Source organism: Lycorma delicatula, chromosome 4 (assembly GCF_047948215.1).
Source record: "Lycorma delicatula isolate Av1 chromosome 4, ASM4794821v1, whole genome shotgun sequence".
In the NCBI taxonomy this organism is placed as follows: Eukaryota; Metazoa; Arthropoda; class Insecta; order Hemiptera; family Fulgoridae; genus Lycorma; species Lycorma delicatula.
The window spans coordinates 173,958,366-173,983,360 of record NC_134458.1 but is presented as its reverse complement, the minus strand read 5'-3'; positions in this window follow the sequence as shown (position 1 = coordinate 173,983,360).

Here is a 24,995-nt window from a genome sequence, read left to right as displayed (position 1 = left end):
AAATAAAATGAATAAATAATAATAATAGGAGTTTCTATATAGAAAATAGACTAAACGACTATACATTATGATACACGTATATATACATCAATCGTTTTATAAAATATGCAACATTGATTCAGAAAGAAATTGTTACAAGATATTTATTTTGCGTGTGGTGAAGAAAGCTTATCTACACAAAAGAATTTTCTGTTACAGGCAAATATAGAATTGAAAATCAAAAACTGATTCTAAATATTACTTGTTTATAGTATAAATTTGAATAGAAGAAACTTAAAAGAACTGAAGAGACTTTTCCGCTTCAATTTAAAGAATGAATCGAGGAAAGGTAAAGTATAGAAGTAAATATATTTGAAATTTCATATTAAAAGAAAATATTGAAAATTAGGTATGTTTGCAGAATACAAAAAAAGAAGAGGTTAAAAAATCTAAAGAAAAAGAGTGTGTTGTATGAATAAAAATATTTTACAAGGAAAACCAGATTGGTAGAATATATTTTAATGCTTCCATACGCATGTAGATATAAAAGAAAATTATTTTTAAAAAAAGTCAATGTTCAGTTAAAAAACTTATTTATTATTATTTTTTTTAAAATAAAATTATAAGTGAAGGTTGAAAAAATTACTTTAAATATTAAAAATAGTATTTAGATTTATTTTATCTACTCACTTACTTAAAACGCAAGTCAAGGAATTGCAAGCCAACATAATTTTTTTTTTTTAAATTTAGCATGTCCATTTATTTTAAAACAATTTGCTTCTGAATTTTTTTTGATACTTTTCTATTAACGCGACTCTCATATATCTGTTTCTAGTTTTGTACTGCATCAACACAACAGTAATAGCTATTTAATTTCCTTTTGTGTAATCATTTAGTAATTTAATTTAATATTCTGCATTTTTCTTAGTTTATATATAAATTTTCAATTGATTTAATTTACATCAATATAAAATAAAGATATTTTCCAACTGTGATAAAAAAAGAACAGTTCCTGAAAAATATAACTTTCAATTCAGTTTGGTTTTAAAATTGCTGCGTATAGTACTGTACGGTCTGAATTTAAATTTTCTAATTCCAGTCATAATGAAATTCTGAAATTTAAACGACACAGAATAAAGTTTCTTCGCGTCATTACGAGGTAGAAAAATTCTCCCTAGATCTCGGTTATGCATAAATGAGTACAAAATAACGTTATCTTTTTTGAGACTGAATTCATTACAACCTTGGATCTTGCCACACTAAGATGAACATGCTTGTGAGTAATAGGTTTGAAAACCTGCACGTACGATTGCTCATAGTTGTCACAAAATTTACGGATAGAGTGAAGATATTTAGTTATAGTTTTTAATATTTCTTGCGAATGACTACTTAATATATATATATCGGAATGGTAGTAGATTCGAACAACTATATCAGAAAGTATACGTTGAAATTTTAAGCCAGTAACCATTCATTAAAATCGGTAGTGACAGACTGATTGTAAAAGTAGATGAAAGCACGATTAGTAGACGCAAAAATAAAGCAGGGCGTTAGTAGCAGGGGGTTAGTGACCGATAAGTCCCTCGCTGCAATTACAAACACTATTAAAAACATCATCGACGAAAAATCATACATAGTGATTCATGGCGTTCATATTATACCAAGTCTGTAGAAGCTGTTAGTTTCCAACACCTAAAAGTTAATCTTAAATATAGCTTTAAAGATCCAGATAGTGATGCACAGACACAAACTAATGAAAGATTGTGTAGGGAGCGTGAAATGGCGAAACAAAAATCACCGAGATACCTCGAGGTACCATTTAGAGTCGTATCTCCTTGAATTACAGTGGTGTCAAAATGTGCCTGGTAAATTCTTTAAATGCAACAAAAAGCTTTTGACTACGCCAAAATACATCATCAACGTAAGTAAATATTGTCATTTAATTTACTTTACAATTATTAAATATAAAATTAATTGTTACGTAATAGAATTGTAATGGTACCCCGTTAAAGGAAAATTACCTTTCATTTATTGAGTGGAGTGGAAGTTGAGGGAAGTATTTCCAATGGAGATACACGCACGCACGCACGCGCGCACACACACGCACGCAAACATACACGCACACACGCACACACACACACACATATATATATATATATATATATACACGTATTATTGAATGAGAGCCATAATAATTTACTCTAAATTTCCCCATAGCTGAAAAAATATACATTGTTCGTAAACTGGTTACTCCATCAGATCACACTTTTAGCCGGTTTTTCAAAAAACCATCAACTATTTTTCATAGGTAAAAAAAAATGTTCATTGGTAAAAATGAGAAAATTTATCAAGTTGCTCTGGTCTCTACAAGACAAAGATATGGGTTTTACATTCTCCTATTCCCCCAAATAATTTTTTATATTACATATTGATTCAAAAAAAAAAGCCGGCAATGAATCGCATAGCTTTTCCGTCTACGACAATCAAGTTATGCAATCCATTTTTTTTGACATCTATATATGTTGGAAAAAACCGCAAGAGGAAAGTTATAATGAATAAAAATATGACAACATTCAAATAAAATTGAACGAAAAAATGCTAAGTAGATATCAAAAAAGCTCAAAAATGTAAACTTCAATATACGAGAGAAAGAAAAAAATACAATGTACGAATGTATTATAAAATATTAACCAAAAATGTTCAATTATCCAACTTCAGTTATTTTTTCATTGACCAAGCATATTAAAAAAAAAAACAATCACACATCGAAATAAATTATAATGCTACTGTTGAAATTTTTTTTTCATTGAATATAAAATTACTTGTTTGATTATATGTAAATCTTTTAAAATTAGCTTTTGAATCCAAATTTCTCAACAATTAAAAGCAATGAAGTGAAATATCTTTAAAAAGAAAATGTTAAATTAAAAATAAACATTTTGACAAATTTTTACATGCGCTCGCGCACACATACAAACATATACGCACTATATATCGTAGCTGTATGTATATATATATATATATATATATATATATACATATGTGTGCGCTTCCTTAAATTCTTCGAATAAAACTTGAAAAAATATAGTTAAAAATATATATAGTTGCAAAAAAGTAGGGGTTCTTGTAATACTGTATCGCATTTCGGATTATAGGATCGTATATTTCAGAAACATGGACCATTAGTAAAAGCGATAGGTGAAGAATAGAGATAAATGGAAACCCCCTCCAAAGAAGAAGTACAGAAAAGATATCTTGAGTGGACAAGGTGAGTAATGAATAGGTTCTAAACTGTGTGAAAAGAGGATATACGTAGAAAAAAAAGAAAAATATTATGGAATATTGTGTAAGAGTGAAAAAGAAAATGGAAAGAACATATATCTGAAGAAATATAAATGTCAAGGTAAGTATTACGGTTGAAAATAAAAATTCCGAAATATCAAATTTAAGAAAAATTGAAATACGAATGAAATGAAGTAATATTATTATTTAGTTTAATTCCGGTGGAATACGATACTCGTATTTCTATCAAATATATGTCATTTAATCGGACTCCCTCAAAAAGTCAAAACACATTTCTATGATTCAGAAATGGTAAACAAATCAATGGTTAGCGCCAGTAAACATGAATGACACAGCTCGTTACAGAGAAAATTAACACAAATATTCCACGCGTTTATATTTGTTAAGGAGCTAACTTTATTTTAAAGAAAAAATAATAATAATAATAAGCACTTGTGTTCGAAAAAAAAAAATACAGTATTTCTCTGTATTAAATCTTATTACAGTAAATCTAACCAGTTTATTTAAGATAAAATCAAAAGCTTTCTTTTACAAAAGCAATATTACTTGGTCTATGACTATTTGATTAAAACTTATTAAATATCATTTTAAAACAACATGAATTTGTTATATATTGGTTAACATATATAAATGTCTTATAATTTTCATTAAAGCTTTACTAATTTTAATTTTTATTTATTTATATATTCAAATGTTTATTATTATTTAGTCTACTTACTATTTTTAAATGTTAATGTGAGCTTTAACTTATAATTGTATAACGACACTATTACTAAAGTTTTTACTATTGTTTTTATTGATTGGTCTGAAAAAAAATTAGAATAGTTCCTTTTTTTATGAGTAGATTAGAACACTTATCCACTCTTGAAATGATAAATAATTTAATCACCTTAATTTTGTTAAGCATGGATCGTTGGTATAAGTATATAATTAAAGTTAATATACAAAAACCGCTTACCAACAATTGAATTCGAATCGTTCAAGCGCTTTTGGAATTAAATTCCATCTTCAGGAACTCTCATATTCGTCCTACTTGTGATAGTGATTAAAACTTCACATGTAACTTTTAAAAAATCGTGGTATTTGCTTAAACTACAACAGTTGGTCGTCATATGTTATAAAATTAGTCGAGAACGTCCTGTCAATTTAGTGGTCTCAACTGTTGTCTAAAATTATTGTCATAATTTTTATATTTGTGCTTATTTGAATAAAATATTCATTCGTTTGTTCATATTATTCTTCTATCTTGGAAACTTTAATCAAATTTATATTTTATCTTTTAAAATTAATTTTGCGTTTTTTAACGCTACTTTGATTTATTATTTTACCATGGTTTTCCTTTTTCCGTAAAAGAAAACGCTGGAGAGGTTTTTTTTTTCTTATCAATAACAAACTTATCTACACATGACGTTGTTATTGAATTAATATTATATCGATCAAAATAAAGCATTTGTTTAATTTATTGCTAAAAAAAATTACAAAAATTGAAGAATGTTAAAATGCGAAAATTAATGTCCTTTAGTAAGAATGAGTAAAAACAGGTTAATTAAGAAACCTTTTGATATGTTCTATTGCAGGAAAACAGAAATAAACTGGAATAAATAAGTAACAAAAGGCTTAACATTTAAAAATATAACAGAAAAATATATTAAAAATAGAACAAAAAACTATTTAAAACAAAAATTATAATGTTAAAGGGTTTCAAAAAATAAAAGACCAGAAAATAAAAGTTTAGAAGTACGCAAAGAACGAAGTGCGGAGATAATGAAGAGGTACTAGAAAGATAAAAACAAAGAAGACAGAATTGAAGACGGTTGTAACGTGGTCTTAAAGTGGCCAAAATCGAGAAAAAAAAATTGAAGGAAAACCACGTTTACTTGTACTGGGATTAAAAGCAGGCAAATAAATTACAGAACTCTCTTATCATTTGTATAGAACTTACGTACAATTAAATCCCTTTCTTAAAGTGTATGAAGATTACTCCCTTAATAATATTAATAAACCTATCAAAAAAAAAACTAAATAAAACGTAATTTATTATTAAAGTAAATAAATATTACTTTTAGACAATGAAAATTACGTTTGTACAATCAAATTTACATTTACATATACCTATATATATATATATATATGTACCTATACGTAAATACAACTACTATAAAAAATAGATAAGTTAAAAATGATATTACTTTACAATATGTCTACAGTTGGTCCTGAAAAAAACATATATATATATACTACACCAAAAGAAAAACCGATCGTAGCCTTATATTCTGGAGAATAGAGAAAGAAAGTATATATAGAATGAAAGAAATGGGTAGAAAGAGAGAAAAGAAAAAAGATGGAGATAAAAGGAAATTTCTGGTAGACACCTCAAGTGGAAGAAGAAAATAGCGTCCAATATTTCTAGAGATACAACAGAGAGATATATCTTGAGATTCAATACATACAGATTAGAAATAAATGGAAGTCTGAATATATGTGTATATGTGTGTATGTTTAGAGGGAGTAAATTTTGAAGGAATTGTAGACGAAAAAGAGAAAAAGGAATTGGAAGTCGGTATATAAGGGGAGACAAAAGGATTCAGAGGAGGTACTCTCTCTTTCTGTCAAAAGAAAGAGAGGAATAGAAGTAGGCAAGTAATTGGCACACTGCGGACGTCAAGAATACTAGCAACAAAACGTTGTGAGCTAGCAAGTGCTTTCCTGTCAGGCAAACTGTTCCTAGTCAAGAAAGGAGTTTGAGATGCTTCAATAAACAACTATAAAGAAAAAAAAATCTATTGGACCGGATAAAAATTGCTACAAATTGAAATATAATTTATAGAGACAATAGTAAATTCTACTTTTAGTCTGCTAAGTATGTAAAAAGAAGTATATAATCTCATTACAAATTTAAAACATTCAGTTGCGTATTGATCGTTCAAAAATGAAAATAATATTATAGAACATCAAACAATATGATATGCGTAAGTTCCATGTTTAGTTAATATTCTTTTTTATTAATCCATTTTATATCATTTATTTTTTTTTTTTTTTGTAAAAATCAGAGGTTAAGGAATGTTTTTACTTTAATTTTTTTATAAATTTTTAGTAAATATTATGAAAACGTAGAAGCCGAATTTAACAAATAAACGAGACTGTTTACACCCTATATCTTTATCTTAAAAACAGAAATTTTACTTTAACATAAAGCATGAAAAGAATGAAAATATGAATACAACAAATAAATATTCTTTCATAATTAAAAACACTACAGTGAGTACAGTCAGAAAGGAAATTAGAATAAAACATAAATATACTAAAGCTGTTCAAGAATTTTGATAATTAAACTAATAAAATTATATATAAACTGGTTTAAATAATCAAAATTAATTGATTTTAGCAATTAATAATAAAATTTGAGCTTATTTTACTAAGAGTAAGAAATGTTTTGGGCTTAAATATCAAATTTAAATATATCTAAACACTCAAAAAACAGCTGGCAAAGTATTGTACATGACTATCCTGGTTACGCCATTCCAGTATAACTTGATAAAAGTATAACTTTTATGAAATAAAGTTTAATTTTAATAAATATAATGAAAAAAAGATGCTTCTAATTTTGGGTTCGGACTATAAGTGTCAAAGCTATTTAAATTTTAATATCCGTTAAATAAGTGATAAAGAAAAATGAAAAAAAAAATTAATAAAATTAAAAGAGTTTCGATCCAAATTACGAATATATATATATATATATATATTATTTTTATAGCTGTACAATAAATTTTAAGAAGATTTTTTTTAAATATTCATATTTAGGTTAAGCTTAGTTGTTCAAGTAAAGTTTTCTCAAAATCTTACACCACCTTCATAAAGGGTAAAATAAGAAAACGAAAAATTTCAAAAACATATGTTTTCATTTTAGGTCTGGCTTTATAATTTTAAAAAATTGTAACATTTTTTGATAACACTATACATAAAGAATAAACTTTCAAAACTTGTTTGAAGAGAAGTAGAGTAAAAGAACAGAAAATATATGTATTTCAATTTTAACTTTACTATGTCAAATCGAATTCATAAATTATTTGCAGTATTTTAAACAAAATTTTCTGCATATAATTTCATGTAGACACCACGTAACTTCCTTCCACACCTATTAAATTACATATATATTTTATATATTTATATTTTTATTCCTTTTATTATTTTTTTTGTTATTAAATTATTATTTATTGTAAAAATTTTTAGCATCAGAGATTAATCATTGTTAATAAATAAATACATTTAAGTAAAAAAAAACAAAGGAAATTATGTCGGATTTTTGGCGATGTTATTTCCCCTTGTAAGATCCAAATATTTCAGTAATTAAAATTTTAATGGGCTATAATCCTGGAATCAATGACAATAAGTACCACTTATGACACATTTTTCAAAAGCTCTCAATAAGGGCTTATTACTCCCGTTAAGAAAATGTCCGAAATCCAAATATTTTGGATCTTGGGCGTTCTTTGTATACTTTTGGTCCAGTCGATTGCAGTCAAAAGGAAAGGTGCACAACCAGATGTTACAACAGTCCAAAAACCAAAATTTCAACATTATACGGCTAATTGTTTTTGAGTTGTGCGAGATACATATACAGACGTCACGCCAAACTAGTCAAAATGGATTCAGGGATGGTCAAAATAGATATTTCCGTTAAAATCTGAAAACCAAAATTTTTCGCGATTATAATAATTCCTTGTACTACGTACAATGAAGTAAAAGGGTCTTTTTGACTTTTTCGATATCTTTTTCTGTTATCGAGAAAAATAGCTTTAAATCTCCGACAGCGCTCTGCTCAACCAACACAGCCACTACAACTGTACTGTGTGTGCGACACGACTGTCTGCACCTACTTCCGGTTATTTGATTAAAAAACATAAATTAAAAAAAAAAATTAATAATAAATAAGAAATGGGAAACGACGTACGATCACCTCCTTGTAGTGTTTTTTTCGGGTAACACTAAAAACCATGCATCCGTTACGAAGGAAGAGAACCGTCCATAATTATTCATTTTAAGATGGGACCGACTATTCTGAAATCCGCATACTTCAGATCACTCGATGTTTTGATTCCTGTGCCGACCAAACTGCTGCCTGAAAAAATTACAATACACTGATGGTTTTTAAAGTTTGGACATGCTTTAACTGTTATAAATGAGTATTCTCACAAGCATGAGAAGATTGTGGTCAAGAGGGTGGAGCTCTATGATCGACTAGTTTAACCATAAAATATTAAAATAACTGCAATTTAAATTGTTTAATCATTGAAATATATTAAAAATACTTAATTATTGTTTAGTTATTTATTTTAATAAGTTATTACATAAAATTTGGTAGGATGTAATATTATTTCATTCGCTGATTACATTACTTTGGTGTCTAGCGGTTCTTCTGAGAAGACATTATTTACAATGCTGAAATGGGACTTATGACAGTGAAATAATGCCTTAATCAGTATACTCTCAGTCAAGAAAAGTGTATTGCATTTCATTACGTTCGTTTTGTTCTTGTTTATTTTCATGCAGTAGTTCTTTCGTAGGACTTCATCCATGCCATTCATTGTTTCTTATAATTTTTTTTATTCTCAGCTATTATCCGCTCCTTATTATTACTGGTGCAGTTTGGTCATTAGTTTCTTCTGAATTGAATGTTAATATTAACATTCGACGTATTTATTTTTTTTATTTTATCTTTTAATTTGTATCAGTTTTTCATATTTCAACTTGTAATAAAAGCAACTTTAGGTTAGTGTTATTTCGACGTATACGTGAATATTTATGTAGTTTTTTTTTGTCTTGGATTATTTGACTGGTTTGATGCAGCATTCCAAGATTCCCTAACTAGTGCCAGTCATTTCATTTCGGTATACCCCCTACACAGTATATCCCTAATAATTTGTTTTACATATTCCAAACGTTGCCTGCCTGCACAATTTTTCCCATTTTCCTGTCCCTCCAATATCAAAGCGACTATTCCAGGATGCCTTAAAACGTGGCCTATAAGTCTGTCTATTCTTTCAGCTATATTATTCCAAATGCTATTCTTCATCACTTTGCCGCAACAATTCTTCATTTGTCACTTTATCCACCCATCTGTTTTTTAACATTCTCCTATAGAACCACATATCAAAAGCTTCTAATCTTTTCTTCTCAGGTACTACGATGGTCCAAGTTTCACTTCCATATAAAGCTACGCTCCAAACATATACTTTCAAAAATGTTTTCCTGACGTAAGCAAAATAAATTTCTGATTGAAAGCTCGTTTCGCCTGCAATATTCGGCATTTTATATTGCTCCTGCTTTGTCCACGTTTAGTAATTCTACATCCCAAATAACAGAATTTTTCTACCTCCATCATGTTTTCTCCTTCTATTTTAATATTCAGTGGTCCATCTACAATATTTCCACAGCATTTCATTACATTTGTTTTGTTCTTGTTTATTTTCATGCGGTAGTTCTTGCGTAGGATTTCATCCATGCCATTCACTGTTTCTTCTAAGTCTTTTTTACTCTCGGCTAGAATTGCTATAACTTCAGAAAATCGTAGTATCTTTATCTTTTAACCTTGCACTGTTACTCCGAATCTCAATTGTTCTTTAACATCATTAACTGCTAGTTCTATGTAAAGATTAAAAGGTAATGGGGATACAGAACATACTTGTTGTTACACCCTTTTTATTACGGGTTCTTTCTTATGTTCTTCAATTATTACTTTTGCAGTTTGATTCCTGTAAATGTTAGCAATTGTTCTTTTATCTCTATACTTGAACCATAAATTTTGTAAAATGCTGAACATTTAATTCTAGTTAGCGTTATCAAATACCTTTTTTCTATAAATGCTATGTATGTTGGTTTTTTCTTTAATCGTCCTTCTACTATTATTCTGAGCGCTAAAATTGCTCCCCTTGTTCCTATACTTTTCCTGAAACCAAATTAGTCTTCTCCTAACATTTTTTTCACTCTCGTCTCAATTCTTCTGTGCAGTATTGTAGTTAAGAATTTTGATGCGTGAGTAGTTAAGCTAATTGATCTGTATTATTCACATTTATCTGCTTCTGTTTTCTTTGGTATCATGACAACAACACTCTTTTTGAAGTTTGACGGAACTTCCCCTTTTTCGTAAATATTACACATCAATTTATATCTATCTATTTATATCTAGTATAATCTATCTGTCGCTTCCTCACCTATACTAAGCAGTAATTTTGCAGGTACTTCGTCTATCACAGGAGATTTTCTGCCATTCAAATCTTTTCATGCTCTATTAAATTCAGATATAAGTATTGTATGTCCCTTTTCCTCCTCTTCAACTTCCTCTATAACACCAGTTTCTAATTCATTTCCTCCGTATAACTCCTCAATATATTCCACCCACCTATCAACCTTTACTTTTGTAGTATAAATTGGTGTTCCATCTTTATTTAACACATTATTAAATTTTAATTTCAATATATTCCACCCACCTATCAACCTTTACTTTTGTAGTATAAATTGGTGTTCCATCTTTATTTAACACCTTATTAAATTTCAATTTATGTAACACAAAATTTTCCTTAACTTTCCTGTATGCTCCGTCTGTATTACCAATGATCATTTCTCTTTCCACTTCTGAACACTTTTCTTTAATCATCTTCTTTCGCTAACTTGCACTTACTGTTTATAGTATTTCTTAACTGTCGATAGTTCCTATTACCTTCTTCATCACTAGAATTCTTATACATTCTACGTTCATCCATCAGCTGCAATATATCCTCTGATATTCAGACATCAGTTTTTATAAACTGGTTTTCTACCAGTTCTCTTTGTTCCACCAAATTTCGATTCTGCTAATATAAGAATTTCCTTTTTAACATTCTCCCATTCTTCTTCTATATTTTCTACATTATCGTTTTTAATCAGATCTCTTGCGATGTCCTCCTCAAAAGTCTTCTTTACCTCCTCTTCTACAAGATTTTCTAAATTCCACCGATTTATCTTACGCCTTTTCTTCAGGTTTTTAAAACCCAGTCTACATTTCATTATTACTAAATTATGGTCGGTATCAATGACTCCTCCAGGATATGCTTTGCAGTCGAGGAGTTGATTTATAAATCTTTGTTTAACCATGTTATAATCTATCTGATACCTTGCAGTATCACCTGGCTTTTTCCATGTGTATATTCTTCTATTATGATTTTTAAACTGGGTGTTGGCAATTACTAAATTATACTTCGTGCAAAACTCAATAAGTCGGGCCCCTCTTTCATTCCTTTTGTCCAGCCCGTATTCACCCACAACATTTCCTTCCTTGCCTTTTCTAGTGCTTGCATTCCAATCTCAAACTATTATTAAATTTTCATCCCGTTTTATGTATTTAATTGCTTTGTCAATTTCTTCGTACACACACTCTACCTCATCATCATCACCAATGGCATTTGCAGACTTATAGACGTTAACAATCGTTGGCGGCTTAGGTTTTGATTTTATCCTTATTACAATGATTATATCGCTAGGCTTTTTTAAATACTCTACTCTCTTCCCGATCTTCTTGGTCATTATGAAACCTACTCTTGCTTGCCCTTTATTTAACGCTGAGTTAATTATTCTAAGATCACCTGACTAAAAGTCGTTTTCCTCTACCCATCGAACCTCGCTAATTCCTACTACATCTACATTTATCCTATCCATTTTCCTCTTTAAATTTTCTAACCTACCAACCTTTCTCAGACTTCTAACATTCCACGCTCCGACTCGTAGAATGTTATTTTCATATTTTCTGATGACCCCTTTCTTAGCAGTCCCCACCGGAGATCTGAACGGATGACTAGTTTACCTCCAGAATATTTTACCAAGGAAGACGCCTTCATATTTGTTACATGAAAATGCAGAAAGATACAGTTTCTAAAAAAAAAAAAAATAAACAGCCATAGTTTTCCATTGCTTTCAGCTGCGCAGTACTCAGAAGAAAGAGTAATGTTGATATGGCCGTTTACGTGCTTTTGACGTATGCCCTTAACAACTATTGAAAGAGCTGCTGCCCTTTTCCAGGAATCATTCCTTAGGCTGGCTATCAATAGATACCTCTCCGATATCGTTGCAACTTCGGTCCAGCTACTCTGTATCACTGAGCACTCCCACCTAGCACTCCCTCACAAGCCCCCTAACCAACGGCAAGATCGTTTGATTCATAGAGGGAGATTTATGTATTAATTGTTAAAAAAAGAGAATATTTAATTTGCAGAAATTTTATTTATTCAGTTGTAAATATTACTATGTGAAAAATTAAATTGTAAAATTCATCAGGTTTTATTTATTTATTTTTTGTTTTACCTAATAATAAAATTATCTCCCATAAAATTACTATTTTTTTTCCTTAAAGTTGAATATATTATATTTTAGTAAAGTAATATTTAATCACACCAACGGTTTTCAAGATTTAGGTGAACAATTTTACACCTATTCAAAGAGAAATCTTTTTTTTTTCTATTACAGTTTACAGATAATGTTCTTGAGTCTTAAGAAATTTGAAATTGGCAGGGATTTTACGCTTTGTTTGTAAGCTACTTCTAAAAAAAAAAGCTCACTTAAGAAAATAAAAAAGAGATTAATCAAAAACCGTCATACATCACACATCCGTTGTTGAAATACAACTTAACCATTTGGCAGGAATATTTATTCAATACGAATTAGGTAGACGGAAACCATATATCTATAAAATAGGTATAGAACCCTTCTACAGAAGATATCATGTAGTACGCTTATAGTTTTATTTTTACGATTTAAAACCCTGGCGAAGCAAAGGTATCTATATAGAAGATTGTTTATTGAATAGTCTTATAAGAGTAGTAACAGTTTTTAATGGATTTTTTTTTTAATTGTAATACAGTAATAGAAGAAGTATAAGTATGAGTTTTCTTTTTATCTTAATAAAATAATAATACTGCGACACATCTCTAAAAACTTCTACTTGCTTATCTTGTTATTTACACTCCAGTCGTGCACGAAGAACATGTTAATTAATTTGACCTAAACAAGTCAAATTATATTTATAATATTCAGTATACTTTCAACTTTAGCTTCTCTAATTAAATATTAAGTTCTATGTAATTATAATTGTCATTTAACTAAATGGTATACTCAAATTAATTAAAACCCCATTAAAAAACTAGGTATCTTACTTATTAAAATAAATTAACGCAAGTATATCAGTTAGTTTAATTTTTTTTAAATTATTTATAACAAAAATAATGAGAGTTATAAATGTAAAACGATACTTATGAAGAATTTTTGTTCCTTTATTAAAACCAGTAAATAATTAAAAAATGAAAGATATTTAATTAAAACCTTCATATAAAAAGAGAATTAAATCATTTAAAACAAAAATAACGCACCCATAACTGAACAGTATATCGATATTTTAAGAGGAAAAATCTATATTTGAAAACATTACACACCGTCATTCCCATTAAATTCTTTTGATGAGAGATAAAGCAAAAGCTTACACTAACAGATTTTACTGGATACGCTTACGTATTGGCTGGTAGCTACATAAGGGAGGTTTGGTGCTTCCTACAATATTATTCAGGACACGCAAATGAAGTCCTTTATCGAAAAGGGGAAGGAGAAAGAGAGAGTGTTCGAGAGAGAATATGATAAAGGAAAGGAAAGGGAATATACTATAGAGTACATAGAAAAGCGAGGAGGGGGAAAAAGAGGGTACAACAGGACTGATTCGCGAGCAGAGGGTTGTAATAGTAATAAGGAGGGTAGGCCTGTTGACAGAACTAATTCCAACATGCGAGAGAGAAAATCGCGCGCTAGACTCAACTCAGACAGATCTCTCTCTGAATCTCTTACCCTCACGCTCGCTGTTTGTAACTCAATCGTTCTATCTTTCTCTTGCTAATCTACTGGACACTCCCTATCCCACAATCAAACAAATTCCCGCTCTCCACGAACCCTTCTAAAAACTTTCCCGTTCCAATAGTAACAACTCCATCAATATCACCCTGTATATATATATCGACACAACCAATACAAAAACGATAATTAAATTCGATTCATTTTTATAACATTATTTTAAATTGATATTTTAAGAAACTGAAATAATATTTTATAAAAAAAATAACGTAATGAAAGTACTTAAACAAAAAAAAATTACTAACATACAGTATTTCAATAAAACGGGAAATTTTTTATTAGAAAGTAATATAAGGAGAATTTTTTTTTTGGATTTATTTCAAACAAGGTTTCCTTCATGACAACGTACCGAGCTGATGTGTGTCAGTAATGGGAAAAGCCACTCATTTTTTAAAAGGTCTAACTGTACGATGGTACTGTATATCGCAAGAGATAACCTTTCTTGCTGTGTAACTAACTGGTGCTGGTTAAAGCAATATAACATTTTTTCTCGGCATTATAAATTTTTATTTATTGACAAATGGATTCAGGTGGAAATTCATTCGACATTCCCTTTTCTCACACTTTCTACTTTTAAAATACTATTTATATATTTCTCAGGATGAGGAATCCCGATGATAATGGCTATTTTATTACAAATACTGATAAAAAATTGTTTAATTAAAATCTTTTTCCTTTTTTAGGCCATTATAAAAATATAACAGTTCACCTTCATCTAATCTGAAAAAAAATTATTTCGCAACATATATAGGAAAGTTTATTTAAAATAAAATTAAAATATCTATTTTTTTTACAGTACCAAAATTACTCTGTTGATAAAATTAAAAAAAATTCTAATTAAAACAAAAAATTTTTTTTTAATGGATTTTCTGCAACTTATTAAATTGAAAGCACAATAGGAGGGCTCCATTAAATAATTCATTCATTTATTTAGTGGGTATATTCTTTTTTTTCGTTCTTTGATTTTTTTATATTTATTTCTTATTTTTTTTATAATTGATAGGGTATCTTATATTTTTTGTTGTTTGAGAGTTTGAATTTTTATTGTTTTTTTGCTTCCTATTTATTTACATTATTATTTTGATTTTTTGTCTAAAATTTATATTTTTCTGTTATTTTTTTATAATTTTGGATTTTATTGTTATTGATTTCTTTTACTTTATTTATTTATTTTTTTTTTTTGAGTGTAGATTAATTCCTTTATTTTTATTAATTTTTGGTTGAGGCTATCAACCTGAGCGTTTAAGAGCGGGATTTTAAAAAATTTTTTATACTCTTTTTGGTTCTTTTCCTTTTTTATTTGAACTAATTTTTATGGTTATTTTAATTATTATTTGTGGAGACAAATAGTTGTTTTCTCAGTCACTCTATTTTGAAAATACTATTATATATTTCGTAGGATGAGGAATCCATATATAATGTTAGACGGTTACAATTCATGTAGTAAATGTTTTTGAAGCTACCATAACAAAATGTTCAACCTCTTTTAAATAATTATGTTCAGATATAGATAGTTGTTTCTTCTATGGAAACGTTACTTGGATGGCTCAAGACTTTAGGTAGGTCAACTGATACAAGTCTCTGAGGCTCTCCATGTTCTACATCATGAAGTGTGGACTTAAATTTTACATGTGTAATCTTACAAAATATAATGAATTTCAGTTACTTGTTAATTTTAAGTAGCTCCTCTGGTAATATATCACTTCTTTAGGTGAAACTAGGTTTTTCCTCAGTAGAAATTGTAAAACTAAATCGAATATTTTACCGAGATTACAATCGAAAAAAATTATAATGGAATTCTTTTCCTATCTATGGAATTTAAATACTTTCCAAAAAAGTGTCAGTAGACAATTTTTTTTGTAAAACCCTCTTGAGTTTATTAGTACAGTATACTTTCCGAGAAAAATTAAAAGTTGATTTTTCATCATTTGTTCAAACACTTTATAAAATACGGACAATAACGAAATTGGCCAATAATTTTGTAAATTAAGTGTCAAACATTTCATAAGGAAAGGGGTAACAAAAGAAGTCTTAAGGCAGCTAGGGAATACTCTGTTGACGAAAGATTCATTAAATGTATTTATAAGAGGGATAACAACAGTATCTACAACTTCTAGTTCTGGTTAACTACCTTATACAAATTTCGGGGAAGTCTTAACTTACAAATAGAAATTAAACTTATAAGATAATCAATTAGTCTAATTTAGAAAAAAAATAAAATGAAGAAATTTTATTTATATAATTTATAATTACAATAAATTATCAGCTATCGTTTTAATAACGTTGTGATAAAACAGATGTTACTATGAATAGAACATACTAAAAGGTTTGGTTTTGATATTTTTGGTATCTGCTTAAGTTTGTTTCTAGTAGGTAAAGAAGATGACATTAAGTGTGTTATAGTTAAGTGGAATGAAAGGAAACAGGGTAAACAAGGGTAAAATAACGTCTGGTAATTTCTCCCTTAGGGAATAGAACATCAGGTCTACTTCTTCCTCTACCTCCTGTATTCTGTCGTGTCCTGTTTGCCTATTTTGGGTTAGTAGCTTTACCGGTTTTGAAGATGATACTAGCCCAAAACCCATATAGAAAGGTACTTGATAAAATAAAAATCATCATTGTAAAAGCCGTCTTGTAACACACACACTTAAAGAATTTTTTTCTATCTTTTACAACGGAAAATAATAGTAACATAAAATCCAGATATTACCGAATGAATTACAATTATTAAATTATACTCGTATATAAATCAATACATACGTTGTATATATATGTATATTAGTTACCCTCGCGTGTCGTGAAAAACTTAATTGCAAATCGATAATCTATTTAAATTTTTGTATACTATTGTGATGAAGCTTTACTTTTTATAGTTTTCTTTTTTAAATTTTACTTTATTCTTACCTTTTTTCTTGCTGTTGATATCATCCGTTATTTATTCCTAATTTACTCCAATTATATCTTTTAATAATTCGATCAAAATGACAACTCAACTAATCAGTGAAAATAGTTGTTTAAAAAATAATTTTTTATATGGAAATCATACTGTAAAAAATAACTTCTCATATATTTCATTTATCATTAACTCGTATTTCATAATAACATGATTTAATTAAAGTGAAGATGTTTTGGGAACGTTTCAAAGTTCATAAAACTGTATTTGACATCAATACTGATTATAGTGTCGAATTACCAATCTGGCAAGATGGCCGCCTATCCTAATGAACAAGTATTTTGGGTATTGTAATTAGGCAAAAACAAACTCCGTTATTATCGAACGGTTATGTTTCAGAACAAAGACAAGTTAAAAGAATAACAGAACAATCCATCTTCAATTTGAACACGGTTTTTAGGGATTTCTTTTGATGAAATCTTTAAAAGAAGTTAGAAAACACAGGATGTCTGAATAAAAAATTGTGGAAGACCTTATGTGTTAGAAGAATCTGATCGTGTTTGTTGTATATACTAAGGTGGTCTACGTAAACCAAACAGCATCTTTTAGAATTACAAATTCCGTAGCTGATCACGTGGAAAACATTCTAAAAACTGTTAAAAATGATGCCTCATAAGTCACATTCAGTACATATTTTAAGTGACGACGGTAAAATCTTACGTAAAGACTTCGGTTGAACATGTAGCAACATGCTGACGAAGACGTAGTTTCTTTCATTTTCTAATTTTTAATGATGAGTTTATGAGAAACGTTAGAATATAGAGAACAAAATATCGTAAACTGTGCAACATGCAACCGATTCGCTTGAAGTGAAATTTTGTGTCATTTCCCGCGAAAAGGTGTACAGACGGTTCTTTCGTCACAAATAGATCAAATACAACGACGAATTTTTCTCAACTTGTTAAATGAATGGCTAATGTTTTAACTCGTGAAAGAACTGGGAAGCTTATTCTTGTACAAGGTGGAGCTACGTTTCAGTAGCACGTAATGTAAAAATTGGGTTGTAAAATTGACTAAAATATGGCGTTGGTATTGTTCGCCACCAATAAATCCATACGTAACATCTTGTGATAACTTTTTGTGAAGTTTTATAAATGATAGTGTTTTTATCTCTCCTATTTCTATTGATATGCATCATTTAAAAGTTTGTCACAAACGCTGTTGCTAGTTTTGAAAGAATTTCTTTTCATGTTTCTGGGATAAACTGGATAACGTGTTGATATCGGTCGTGTAATTCACAGCGTACAAATAGAACACTTATAAATACAAAATATTAAAGAGATTTTCCAAGAAAAATATATAACAATTGTAAAAACATAATAATCTTCATATTTGATAATTTTTTTTTTTACAATCAAAAGTGCTTATTTTATTTTTAATTTTCTGTATTAAACTCTTGCTTTACACATTCTGTTATAGAATTTTTTATAGCTTTGCTACATTCAAAGAATCTATGGTAAAAGAGGAACTAATCAGAGTTGTTTTCTCTGAGCGTAATTATATATAATTTCCAAACCTTGAGCGGAATGAAGTGATGATGTATTATGTTAAGAACTGAATAAGTTTTAGTATTTTGATAATCTAACACGATTATATGAATGTTTAGCTAAGTGAAGAAAACACTTCACTAATCATTTCCATTATTAAGTTAATGACTGCGCAAGTTTTCGGAGTAATTTTCTATTTAATAACAGATCTGTAATCTTTTAGTTTATTACACCTAACATATAAGTGTTTCACGAAGAAACCCTCATTATTAAAGGTCATACCATGCACACCTACGCATGAATCTTTCACGAAAAATCTAATAAACTTTCAGAACATGATCTACAGGTAAAAATAAGAAGAAATTTCATATAAACAAAGATTCGGAGACGCTTTGTTAACCAGTGTCGGCTGGTAAAATATTTTGCCCTGATTTCTGCGCCATCGGTAAAATTAAGAGTCTAATTTTTGGGAAGAAGATTAACAAGTAAATTTAGTGATTTTATTTTAAATTTGTTGTAAAAAATTTAAATAGATATGTACTAGAACTCTATATTTAATAGTTTTTTGGGAAATCTTAAAAACTAAAGTCTGGGAACGAAAAATATAATATTTTATGTTGACATAAAATAACATTGTTAAATTGTGAATAAACAGAATTTTAGAAAATTAGATTCTCAGTAAACTTGTATCAATAAAGTCCACAGACAATCAATACAAAAATTTCGAAGAATACAAGTATTTCAAAATTTCTTAAAAACAAAACAAATCAGACTTTGGTATTTTTATAAGGTATTAAACGAAACAAGATGCTCAATATTACAAAAAAAAACCGAATTAAATATTTTATAAAGATAAACAATCAAATCAAAAAAATATGAAAATCAAATATAACAATTTATCATAAATCTTTAAAGCTAATTAAAAATTAAATTTGTTTGAAATAATTTATTTCATAATTTGGCAATATTATCAGCTGTGTCCTAGAATTTAGTTCTTTGTATTGCACTTGATTGACTGATGACTGTTGAATATTTAATTCACCACCGAACCTTCTTTCTAATACTTGGAAACATGGATACGGAAATTTGTAACTTTTGAAAAATTCTATACGTGACCGGGATTCGTACCCGGGACCTCCAGGTGAAAGGCTGAGAAACGCTACCATACCGCCGCGAAGATCGGCATCATTTAAACATCAATAAACATTAAAGTAAGCGAATGAATTAGTGCGTGCTATATCTTTATTTAACAATTCCTTATAAATTTTCCAATGAAGAAAACGCAGACATTATTTTGTTTCTGTGGATTCCGTAAAGAAAACGCACAATCTGATCAGCGAGAAAATCATCAAATACATCTGAATAGAAGGTTTTCAGGCTACAGAATCTTTTTTTCATTATCTCAATGTATATTAACTACATTATTTTTACTTAATTCTTCCTTCAACGAAAAAAAATTGAAATTATTCAACATATTATATAACTACATCGAAAGATCAATACAAATATCATTTAAAACTCTTATTTTGCTATAATTACACTTTTTCATCAATTTGTTTTTTATTCACATAAAACAAAATTGTCTGGTATAATATTAACATAAGATATACAGCTGACTATATTGGCCCAAGGTTATCATTTATTTTTTTTATAAAAGAAAACTGTTTCCTATTTGCTTAAATAAGCTATAGTTTGAAATCGCTTTAATAATGACTTACTCCATATCTTATTACAACAAAGGAAATGTATTTTTATTTATTTATTTTTTTTATTAAGTCTTGTTTGTTTAATTTACGTACACTGATCGATAATCGTATCTTAAGATCGTGTCTTAAAGCGTTATTCCGTTTTAATTAGTAAATTTATAAGAAGATTTAATAACACCGTCTGTGCACAAATAAGCTAAATCGATGTTGGTAATAATCTACGTTTAATTCTGAGAGAAAATTTTGGTTGAAATTTGTTTTGCTAAAGTTATTCTTGGTAGTTTTTGAATAAAAGTCATAATGTTCAAGAATGTGTGTTTGTGTGTATGCGCGCGCGCACGTGCGTGAAGAGTTACCAATTATCACGAAAATTTCACGTACATTGGGTAATGTAAATTATTTCTTTCACTAATATTCCTACTAAACTTTTAGGATTATTTTTCTTTTTTTTTAATTTTTTCAGATAACGTCATTATTAGATGAAAAATAATATTTAAATAAAAAGCATGACATTTTTTTTTTTTTTTTTGTATCAATTTTGGTTGTAATAATATGTTTGTATTTTATTTATTAAAATCAGTAAAAATGTTCCAGAAATATTAATTTTTAATATAAAATTTTGTAATTTTAACTATTTACGTAGTTTTACATAGTCTTATAGCAAAATCTATGTAATATGTGTATAATTGCAGTTAAATATTTGGTAAAATACGTCTTATTTTCATATTCTTTTTTTCATTCCACATAAAACGAAAGTAAAAAGATTTTTTTTTGTTTTGAAAGAGCAGAGATCAAGAGATAAGGTCATCAGCTCGGTAGAAATTGGTAGCGTATGAAAACTTGCCATGCCTGACCGGGATTCGAAGCCGGGACCTCCGTATGAAATGCCCAGACGCTATCTGCACAACTACAGAGGTCAGCACACCTCTAATATTTAAAATTTGTTCTCATTATTTTAATTTATGACTGTTTTACTATTTAAATTTTTGGCTGTATTATAACTGAAGCTTAACTTGTACCGTAGAGATTAAAACAAGGATAGCTACTAGTAAGGAAGCATTTAATAGGAGGGAAAAACTGTTGTTGGAAGATTGAGCTGTCGCTTTGGAAGAAATTGGTAAGATGTTACCTTTGGAGTTATGCTATACGGAGCTGAAACGTGTACACTAAGGAAGGTGGACAGAAGGCGAATTGAGGCATCTGAGATGTGGGTAGGGTGTAGAATGATTAATGTCAGATGGCAAGATCGTGTAACGAATGATAAGGAATTAGAAAGAATAAAAGAAAGCAGGAGAATGTAAAATGTAATTGACAGCAAGTAAAAGTACTGGCTGGAATATTGTATGAGAAGAGAATGTTTAATGCTGGATGCAACGGAGGGTTTGGTAAATGGAAAAAAAGGAAAGAGGAAGTAAAATCTTTCAAATGCTGGATTGGATAATGGAAAACGGAAAATACGAAAAGACAAAGGGATTGGCGCAAGGTAGAATAAAGTAGAGAATGGCCATGACAAGACCTGTCCTAATGGCAGAATACAATGAATGAATTTACTGTAGTTTCGGGGTTACATAAAAAAGATGTAACATATTTTAATGAAACTTAATAAAACAAATAACAAGACATACAATTTAAATAAATTACATTTTATTACCATTTCTTTGCTTGAAACTTTTATCAAAGGACTGCTCTTTTTTTATTAAAAATAGATTTTTGATAATTAATCGATGAATATATAATAGAAAAAAATGCACCCGGATAAATAATTAACCCCCGTGGGGGTTTGGAATAGGGTAACCTTATGCCAAAAAATAAATCGTTTTGAGATAGGAAATTGTTTTTACATTTATCCTTCCATGTTTAATAGTTTAACGGTTGAAAAGTCATTTAATAGTTTCCATATTTTATGTTACACCCCTATAAACAACTCTAACAGCATTTTTTTTCAAACCTGGTAACTCCTTTTCCTATTTTTACGGGTAATTATGTTCATTTAGAGATGTTTAATGAATTTTAATTAACGAGATTTCTTCGTGAAAAAAATTATAAAATTATTCGTGTATAAAATTATTTTATACGAATTTTGTGTGACGGAAATTTTCAAATTCTTCACATTAATGTTACGTATAATTCAACATTAATTTGAAAAAATAGTTACATATATAAAACTGGATGTAGTTTTGTTTTAATAAAACTAAAATATAGGATAGTTTTGTTGTAATTATCAAAAGTGTATTTTCTAGGGATTTTTAAAAGATTTTTTTTTAAAGAGTTAAATGTTTTCTAATTAATTTTAATAAAAACTAATGCTTGTAACATTAAAAAAAGTTTGAATAATCTTTTTTTTTAATTTACATACAATTCTGCCTTCTTTGTGTAAAACTGTTTGTTCTTTGTTCTTTTACAAGCTTTGAATTAATTTAAATGAGAACAAAATGTAATTTTAATATAATTTTCAAGAAAATTTTGTTTATTTTCAAACGGATCCTGCTACCTGGAGCAAATTTATTTCATTTTACGTTTTTACAATTTACTTAATAAGAATAAGAAATGGGAAATCTTTCAAGTATGAAATATTTTACGAAAATATTTATTTCAGAGGAAATTTTTTTTTTATTTCAAATTGGGATTTAGTACACGTTCTAATAATTACTGAGTAGGCGTAATATAACTTGAATTTAATTATACTGTACTGTACTACAATAATTATTTAACAGTCATAAAAATAAACGTTTTAACGAACAGTACAATAAAAATAAAGTAAAATTGCTTTTGATTAAAATGATATTCTTTTTTCGTATATTTCATTAAATAACGTAGGAAAATTGATATTCATTTATATTTGAATTAACGAACTAACAAAGAGAAAATCATTTATTAGTTTTCCAATGAAAATATATAATTATTATTATTAACAATATTTCGTTAGTTTGATGTATATTTTTGTTAGTTGTTTTAAAAGTGTACATTAAGGGAAATAAATTTTCGAGTTAATTTTCTTCTTTCATTTATCAGTAACAAAAAAAATATTTTTTCCATTGCACACAGTTCTTTAAGATTTTTAAAAATCTCTATGAATTTATGACTACAAATTTTTTTACAGCTGACGTTAAATGATTGTTTCGTTTATTTTGCCCTACGAAAAATTTGTGGTGTATGAAAAATGGCCATGCCTATCCAAAAATATTTGAACGAAAATTTTTCATTAAGATTTTAATGTAATGCACTTATTAAATAATGCAAAATAAAGACAGATTATTATAAACGGAATTTTATGGAACTTTATTACGAGAATATTAGTGAGATAAAAATATCCAGACAATATGACCTTTTTAAATTCGTTATTTTTATGTTTACTGAAAATTACTAGATCATTAACATCTTTGCTCATTTATCATGATGACAAACATAAAATTAAAAAAAATAATAAACATTTTTATCGTAATATAATTTTTAAACTTCTTAGATAAAAGTTTATTTAATTTACATTTTTTTTTGTATACGACACTTCATAATTCCTTTTATAAAAATTTTAACTTCTTAACTCTCCCATTATGTAAATTCAAATCTTTATTAATATTTTTTCATTATTAAATCTGTTAAATCTGCTTGAAAACATGTTAAATTTCTTTCTTTACAACTTTTATAACTTTCTTTACAATTTTATTTTTAATTCTTTCCCAATATATTTTTCACGTTTAACACCATACTAATTTCTTTTAAAAATTGTTTTTTTTTCAATCTGTATAATTTATTGTTAAAAATGTATTTTTTTCAATTATTTAAAAAGTTTTTTTACAATCATATTTTAATTAATTTAAAAAAACACTAACTCAATGCTTACAGTTTTTTTTTTATCTATATTTTATTTACATATCTTACGTAAGAATATTTATCTAACAATATACTTGTTTGATTTCGCTTCTTTCAAGTTAAATAATTTTTTATATTTAGAATTGCATCTTTTAACACCATATTAATAATATGGTGTTACATTTTTATTGAAATATGAGGGAAAATATTGTAATTTAAGATTCCAATAGCTATCGGCTAATGATCTAGTATCCCGGGAAAAGGGTTTATTTCTTTTCATTAATTAAATATTTGATACCAAATAAATAAATAATATTTTTCAATTTATTAAAATGCATTCGATTGAACACTTTTCGAGGGTGTTTAGATCTATTTAAACAGAATTATGCTTAGTTTCTTCGACGTTTTATAAAGAAAATGAAACATAATTCACTATTACAAGCCAAAGATCAAACAGTAGTCAAAACTTTGGGTGTGAGCAGGTGAAATTTCTCCAAAAAAAGAAAAATCGGTATTATATGCAGGATATGCTATGGTTACGGTATTTTTGGGATTCACATGGCGTGATGTTTATAAGCTTCCTGGAAAAAAACACCACCACCACCCCATTTTACGCTTCACTACTTCTCTGATTGAGGACGCTATTCAGGCTAAACTTACATCTGGCCCAAAGAATTTGCTCTTTCACTAAGACACTGGTCCTGTACAGAGGTCTCATAGGTGGTTAATGCAAAACTGCATGACCTACGCTTCGAAAAGCTTCCGCATTGGTTGCATCGGATTTGGTTCCCAGAATTACTTCTACTTCCCAAACCTGAAGAAATGGCTCTCTGG